Source organism: Balaenoptera acutorostrata, chromosome 14 (assembly GCF_949987535.1).
Source record: "Balaenoptera acutorostrata chromosome 14, mBalAcu1.1, whole genome shotgun sequence".
Taxonomy (NCBI): domain Eukaryota; kingdom Metazoa; phylum Chordata; class Mammalia; order Artiodactyla; family Balaenopteridae; genus Balaenoptera; species Balaenoptera acutorostrata.
Genome location: NC_080077.1, coordinates 65710823 through 65719652, shown reverse-complemented (window position 1 = coordinate 65719652; position 8830 = coordinate 65710823). Strand labels below are relative to the sequence as shown.

Genomic DNA, 8830 nt, shown 5'->3' with positions numbered 1-8830 from the left:
GTGAGCCACAATTGCTGAGCCTGCGCGTCTGGAGCCTGTGCCCCGCGACGGGAGGGGCCGCGGTGGAGAAAGGCCCGCGCACCGCGATGAAGAGCGGTCCCCGCACCGCGATGAAGAGTGGCCCCCGCTTGCCGCAACTGGAGAAAGCCCTCGCACGAACCGAGGACCCAACACAGCCAAAAATAAATAAATAAATAAATAAATAAATAAGAAAATCCTTTAAAAAAATAAAAATAAAAAATAACTGTAACTACAATAATTTGTTAATGGATACATAAGATAAAAGATGTAAATTTTAACATCAAAATTATAAAATGTGTGTGTGCATGGGTGGGATAGTAAAAATGTAAAGCTTTATTATGCATTCACAGTTAAGTTATTACCAAGCTTAAAATAAAATGTTATAAATATGAGATGTTTTATGTAAGCCTCATGGTAATCACAAAGCAAAAACCTATGTAAATACACAAAAGATAAAGAGAAGGGAATCTAAGCATACCACTACAGAAAATCATCATATCAAAAGAAGAGAGCAAGGGAAGAAGAAAGAAACAAAGGAATTATAAAACAGTCACAGAACAACAAATAAAATGGAAAAGTAAGTCTTTACCTTTCAACAATTACTCTAAATGTAAGTGGACTAAATTCTCCAATCAAAAGGCATAGAGTGGCTGAATGGGTTAAAAAACACAACATTCAAATATATGCTAACTACAAGAGACCTCAGCTTTAAGGACACACACAGACTAAAACTGAAGGGATGGAAGAAGATATTCCATGAAATGAAGCCCCAAAGAGGGTAGGGGTAGCTATACTTATACCAGATAAAATAGTCTGCAATAAGAGACAAAGGAGGTTATTATATAATATTAAAGAAGGCAATCCAACAAAAGGATATAACATTTGTAAGTATTTATGTACCCATAGTGGATCCCCTAAATATATAAGGCAAATATTAACAGATCTGAAGAGAGAAATAGACAAAAGTACAGTAATAGTAGAGGACTTTGATACCCTACTTTCAACAATTGATAGATTATCCAGACAAAAAAATCATTAAGGAAACATTGGACTTAAACTACACACTAGACCAGATGGACCTAACAGACATATACAAAACATTCCATCCAAAAACAACAGAATAGGCATTCTTCTCAATTGCACATAGAACATTCCTCAGGATATATCATGTGTTGAATCTGAATGAGGCTGCAGCACCTGTGCAGACATGGCCAAGTGGGGCTGGGGACCTGCCCTGGATCATGGAGGAGTGGGAGGACAGACCAACATGAACAACTGGCAATGGACAGAGAGGATGTCACCAGCTGGTCCAAGGGGAAGTTCCATGAGCTACTGGTGGTCACTGTTGTAGAGAATAGGCTGGCTGCTGCAAGATCAGTAAGCTGAAGCAAGTGGAAGATGAGGTTTTCTGCAGCAGCTGGAAAGGAAAGCATATTTCATTTTATGATTGGAACATCAAACTGGGTTAGAAAGGTATAATTAAAGAATCTAGAGCAAAGCACAAGGGATTGATAGAAATATTCTACCTTTCTGAAGAAAATGAAGTAGATGACATTGAGGCAAATGTGAGTAAAAATAAAGATGGGGACATTATGGAAACTGAAGACACTGCCAAAAGCAGGGAGACTTTTTGAGATTGCCTGAAGGCACGTAGGAAGGAATTTAAGATGGGAATGATTTACCAAAAAAGCTATGACAACTCAGGAATTGCCACTTGTTAAAAGGAGACTGAGTGAGAATACCTTGCAGGCCCCATCTCCCATGGCATTGGGCATCAGGATTCCCAATGTGACGGCACTGCACACGATGGAACTATTTGACACATATGTAGAGAAGCTGTATAGTGTCTTCAATCTGAAAGTTTGGTGCACAAATTTTATAAGTTTCCTGCTGTATTAGAAGATGAAAAGGGAAGGAAATCACAAATGTTTGATGGGAAAATCACCGTAAATGTATGGAATTGTTAACAAATGAAAATATAATCATTAAGTGGAGATGTAGGAACTGGCCAGAAGTTGAACTGAATTTTGCGCCCCATCCAAGGTAAGTGAAATTACAATTGAAATGTAAAGGACTTCCTGTTTGTAAAGAAGAAAACATGAGATTCTGTTGGTAGAAGCAGCATTTTGAAGAAATGAAAGGTTTACTGCAGCTGACCACCCTAGATGGTTGAATTAGTTAGAAGATTTTATAAGGGCATTACTTTTTGTAATCAGAAAGTAGCAAGTTAACATTTTCCCTATTATTACTTTAAAAAATGAAGACAAAAACTCTTAATTCATATTGAATGAAATCCATGAACTTATACAGAATTTAAAGCATTGTTTGTATCTTTACTATGACTAGAATCTGAATTGAGTTAAAAGCAGCAAGTAACCTGAAATTAGGTATTAACATTACCTCCCATAGATGATCCTCTGGGGATAGACTGAGTCCCTGAGTACAGATAGTTGAAGTTTCCCAAGCTAAATGTTGTCCTAGAAAACTTACTTTCAGCTGTGGTTTTAGCTCAGGAAGACAAAAAAAAAAAAAAAAAAAAAGGCATGTTGATACCATTCCCTTAAAAAACAAACAAAAAATTCTCTTTCTTTTTCCTCTAAAACATATTTGCTTTTTTTCTTTGTGTTTTTATGTTTTGGTAGATAAGTTCTACCTGACTTCTCATTGTTTACTTGAAAAGAGCAACAATCTTACTATCTGTTTAAATTGTTCTCCTAAAAAGTCAGCAAAAAAAATTAAGCACAGTGTTTACTGTACTAGTAGTACTTTAGAACTGAAGGAGTCATTTTTGTTTACATTTTGAAATTGAACCCAGAAAGGAAATAGCCCATTCATTATAGGGCTACAAAGTTCAAACTACAATTTTTTAATAACCCCTTCATTCTCCCTCTTCTGTGAATACTGGATGGATATCAATAATATATTAGCTTCAAAAAGGAAAGAGTTAAAAAACTACATAATGGGCTGGGCAGGGAAACAAAAGACCCAGGTTGTGCTCCCAGATTACTGCTAGTACTAATCTGGGCCTCTTTTGTAAGGTCACAGTAATCCTAACAAACCTCATTCTCACCTTCCTGCAGTGTGAAGAAACCATACAAATAACTATGAAATAAAGCCCTTGGCTGTTCTTCAGCATTCCAGCATGGTCATGGAATCTCCATCTGTGCATAGACAGGTCTGGTGCTCACTAGAGGGTTGGAAATAATCACAGAAGGGGCCAGACTTGGACACAGCTCAGTCAGAAGGCTCTGTATAAAATGAGAAAAAGGGTTTCCTTGAATGTGGGGATCAGTTTAGAATGCTCACAAGCTTCATGAACAAAACCAGATGGTCTCTGAGGTAAACCCTCAAAGTCTCCCAGGAGTTCTTGGACTAGGAGTTGTTCATCCATGACTCTACTATAAACTTGCTTGGTCCCTTGGTGGAAATAATTCTTCCAGATTTTTTTTCAATCTCGAAATATATATCTGTGCAAAATTTCATGGCTGGGAAAGCTTCTGTGCTGCTGACTCCCTCCCTGACATACAGGCAACCCACACATACCAAGACATAAGCACTGATCAATTGTCTCTAAATTTCCAGAGAACAGAGGCCTGTTCTCAGCATAAGAAGTCCAATCTCCCAGGGGCCTGTGCAGAAGCAGCCAATCGAGAGGTGCCCAGGCTTTATGTGAAGAAGATTCATATGTTGCCTTGTATCCTGCAACCTTGTTATAATCACTTATTAACTCCATCATTTTTTTTTTTTGTCCACTCATTTGGATTTTCTAAACAGTTGTCTTCTATGAACAAATGCAGTTTTATTTCTTCCTTCCCAAGCTGTATATCTTTTATTTCCTTTTCTTTTCTTATTGCATTAGCTAGTACTTCCAGTACAATGGTGAAAAAGAGTTGGTTAGGGAGGATATCCTTGCCTTTTACTTGTAGGAAAGCTTTTATGTTAGCTCTAGGTTTTTGGATGAGAATATTTATCAAATTGGGGAAATTATCCTCTGTTCCTAGTCTGCTGAGAATTTTTATCATGAATGGGTGTTGGATATTGCCAAGTGCCTTTCTGCATCTAATGATATAATCATATGATTTTTTTTGTTGTTTATTGATGTAATTGATTACATTATTTAATTTTTGAATGTTGAGCTAACCTGGCATACCTGGGAAAAATCTCACTCGGTCATGGTATATAATGCATTTTATACATTGTTGGATTCAATTTGCAAATATTTTGTTGAGGATTTTTGCATCAATGTTCAAGAGAGATAATGGTCTTAGTTTTCTTTTCTGGTAATGTCTTTGTCTGGTTTTGATATTAGGGTAATTCTGGCCTTAAAGAATGAGTTAGAGGGGAGATTAACCAAGATGGTGGAGTAGAAGGACGTGCTCTCACTCCCTCTTGCGAGAGCACCAGAATCACAACTGGCTGCTGGACAATCATTGACAGGAAGACCCTGGACTTCACCAAGGAGGATACCCCACGTCCAAGGACAGAGGAGAAGTGAGACGGTAGGAGGGGCGCAATCAGAGTAAAATCAAATCCCATAACTGCTGGGTGGGTGACTCACAGACTGGCGAACACTTATACCACAGAAGTCCACCCACTGGAGTGAAGGTTCTGAGCCCCACGTCAGGCTTCCCAACCTGGGGGTCCGGCAAAGGGAGGAGGAATTCCTAGAGAATCAGACTTTGAAGTCTAGTGGGAATTGATTGCAGGACTGTGACAGGACTGGGGGAAACAGAGACCCCACTCTTGGAGGGCACACACAAAGTAATGTGTGCATCGGGACCCAGGGGAAGGAGCAGTGACCCTGGGGGAGACTGAACCAGACGTACCTGCTGGTGTTGGGGGGTCTCCTGCAGAGGCGAGTGGTGGCTCTGTTTCACCGTGGGGATAAGGACACTGGCAGCAGAGGTCCTGGGAAGTTCTCCTTGGCGTGAGTCCTCCCAGAGTCTGCCATTAACCCCACCAAAGAGCACGGGTAGGCTCCAGTGTTGGGTTGCCTCAGGCAAAACAACCAACAGGGAGGGAACCCAGCCCCACCCATCAACAGTCAAGTGGATTAAGGTTTTACTGAGCTCTGATCGCCACAGCAACAGGGAGGGAACCCAGCCCCACCCATCAACAGTCAAGTGGATTAAGGTTTTACTGAGCTCTGATCGCCAAAGCAACAGTCAGCTCTACCCACCACCAGAGCCTCCCATCAAGCCTCTTAGATAGCCTCAACCACCAGAGGGCAGACAACAGAAGCAAGAAAAACTACAATCCTGCAGCCTGTGGACCAAAAACCACAGTTACAGAAAGACAGAGAAGATGAAAAGGCAGAGGGCTATGTACCAGATGAAGGAACAAGAAAAAACCCCAGAAAAACAACTAAATGAAGTGGAGATAGGCAACCTTCCAGAAAAAGAATTCAGAATAATGATAGTGAAGATGATCCAGGACCTCGGAATAAGAATGGAGGCAAAGATTGAGAAGATGCAAGAAATGATTAACAAAGACCTAGAAGAATTAAAGAACAAACAAACAGAGATGACCAATACAATAACTGAAATGAAAACTACACTAGAAGGAATCAATAGCAGAATAACTGAGGCAGAAGAACGGATAAGTGACCTGGAAGACAGAATGGTGGAATTCACTGCTGTGGAACAGACTAAAGAAAAAAGAATACAAAGAAATGAAGACAGCCTAAGAGACCTCTGGGACAACATTAAACGCAACAACATTCGCATTATAGGGGTCCCAGAAGGAGAAGAGAGAGAGAAAGGACCAGAGAAAATATTTGAAGAGATTATAGTCGAAAACTTCCCTAACATGGGAAAGGAAATAGCCACCCAAGTCCAGGAAGCGCAGAGAGTCCCATACAGAATAAACCCAAGGAGAAACACGCCGAGACACATAGTAATCAAAGTGGCAAAAATTAAAGACAAAGAAAAATTACTGAAAGCAGCAAGGGAAAAACGACAAATAACATACAAGGGAACTCCCATAAGGTTAACAGCTGATTTCTCAGCAGAAACTCTGCAAGCCAGAAGGGAGTGGCATGAAATACTTAAAGTGATGAAAGGGAAGAACCAAGATTACTCTACCCAGCAAGGATCTCATTTAGATTTGATGGAGAAATCAAAAGCTTTACAGACAAGCAAAAGCTAAGAGAATTCAGCACCACCAAACCAGCTCTACAACAAATGCTAAAGGAACTTCTCTAAGTGGGAAACACAAGACAAGAAAAGGACCTACAAAAACAAACCCAAAACAATTAAGAAAATGGTCATAGGAACATACATATCGATAATTACCTTAAACGTGAATGGATTAAATGCCCCAACCAAAAGACACAGACTGGCTGAATGGATACAAAAACAAGACCCATATATATGCTGTCTACAAGAGACCCACTTCAGACCTAGGGACACATACAGACTGAAAGTGAGGGGATGGAAAAAGATATTCCATGCAAATGGAAATCAAAAGAAAGCTGGAGTAGCTATACTCATATCAGATAAAATAGACTTTAAAATAAAGAATGTTACAAGAGACAAGGAAGGACACTACATAATGATCCAGGGATCAATCCAAGAAGAAGATATAACAATTATAAATATATATGCACCCAACATCGGAGCACCTCAATACATAAGGCAACTGCTAACAGCTATAAAAGAGGAAATCGACAGTAACACAATAATAGTGGGGGACTTTAACACCTCACTTACACCAATGGACAGATCATCCAAAATGAAAATAAATAAAGAAACAGAAGCTTTAAATGACACAATAGACCAGATAGATTTAATTGATATATATAGGACATTCCATCCAAAAACGGCAGATTACACGTTCTTCTCAAGTGCACACGGAACATTCTCCAGGATAGATCACATCTTGGGTCACAAATCAAGCCTCAGTAAATTTAAGAAAATTGAAATCATATCAAGCATCTTTTCTGACCACAACGCTATGAGATTAGAAATCAATTACAGGGAAAAAAACGTAAAAAAGACAAACACATGGAGGCTAAACAATACGTTACTAAATAACCAAGAGATCACTGAAAAAATCAAACAGGAAATAAAAAAATACCTAGAGACAAATGACAATGAAAACACGACGACCCAAAACCTATGGGATGCAGCAAAAGCGGTTCTAAGAGGCAAGTTTATAGCTATACAAGCCTACCTAAAGAAACAAGAAAAATCTCAAGTAAACAATCTAACCTTACACCTAAAGAAACTAGAGAAAGAAGAACAAACAAAACCCAAAGTTAGCAGAAGGAAAGGAATCATAAAGATCAGAGCGGAAATAAATGAAATAGAAACAAAGAAAACAATAGCAAAGATCAATAAAACTAAAAGCTGGTTCTTTGAGAAGATAAACAAAATTGATAAGCCATTAGCCAGACTCATCAAGAAAAAGAGGGAGAAGACTCAAATCAATAAAATTAGAAATGAAAAAGGAGAAGTTACAACAGACACGGCAGAAATACAAAGCATCCTAAGAGACTACTACAAGCAATTCTATGCCAATAAAATGGACAACCTGGAAGAAATGGACAAATTCTTAGAAAGCCATAACCTTCCAAGACTGAACCAGGAAGAAACAGAAAATATGAACAGACCAATCACAAGTAATGAAATTGAAACTGTGATTAAAAATCTCCCAACAAACAAAAGTCCAGGACCAGATGGCTTCACAGGTGAATTCTATCAAACATTTAGAGAAGAGCTAACACCCATCCTTCTCAAACTCTTCCAAAAAACTGCAGAGGAAGGAACACTCCAAACTCATTCTATGAGGCCACCATCACCCTGATACCAAAACCAGTGAAAGATACTACAAGAAAAGAAAATTACAGACCAATATCACTGATGAATATAGATGCAAAAATCCTCAACAAAATACTAGCAAACAGAATCCAACAACACATTAAAAGGATCATACACCACGATCAAGTGGGATTTATCCCAGGGATGCAAGGATTCTTCAATATACGCAAATCAATCAATGTGATACACCATATTAACAAATTGAAGAATAAAAACTATATGATCATCTCAATAGATGCAGAAAAAGCTTTTTGACAAAATTCAACACCCATTTATGATAAAAACTCTCCAGAAAGTGGGCATAGAGGGAAGCTACCTCAACATAATAAAGGCCATATATGACAAACCCACAGCCAACATCATTTTCAACAGTGAAAAACTGAAAGCATTTCCTCTAAGATCAGGAATGAGACAAGGATGTCCACTCTCACCACTATTATTCAACATAGTTTTGGAAGTCCTAGCCACGGCAATCAGAGAAGAAAAAGAAATAAAAGGAATACAAATTGGAAAAGAAGAAGTAAAACTGTCACTGTTTGCAGATGACATGATACTATACATAGAGAATCCTAAAAATGCCACCAGAAAACTACTAGAGGTAATCAATGAATTTGGTAAAGTTGCAGGTACAAAATTAGTGTACAGAAATCTCTTGCATTCCTATACACTAATGATAAAAAATCTGAAAGAGAAATTATGGAAACACTCCCATTTACCATTGCAACAAAAAGAATAAAATACCTAGGAAGAAACCTACCTAGGGAGACAAAAGACCTGTATGCAGAAAACTATAAGACACTGATGAAAGAAATTAAAGATGATACCAACAGATGGAGAGATATACCATGTTCTTGGATTGGAAGAATCAACATTGTGAAAATGAGTATACTACCCAAAGCAATCTACAGATTCAATGCAATCCCTATCAAATTACCAATGGCATTTTTTACGGAGCTAGAACAAATCATCTTAAAATTTGTATGGAGACA

At 38.5% G+C, this 8830-nt stretch overlaps 1 pseudogene; it reads left to right on the top strand.

Annotated features, from left to right (window-relative positions):
• The first annotated feature begins 1228 nt into the window (after window positions 1-1228).
• On the top strand, window positions 1229-2068 carry LOC103010566 (activator of 90 kDa heat shock protein ATPase homolog 2-like; annotated as a pseudogene).
• Window positions 2069-8830: the final 6762 nt, after the last annotated feature.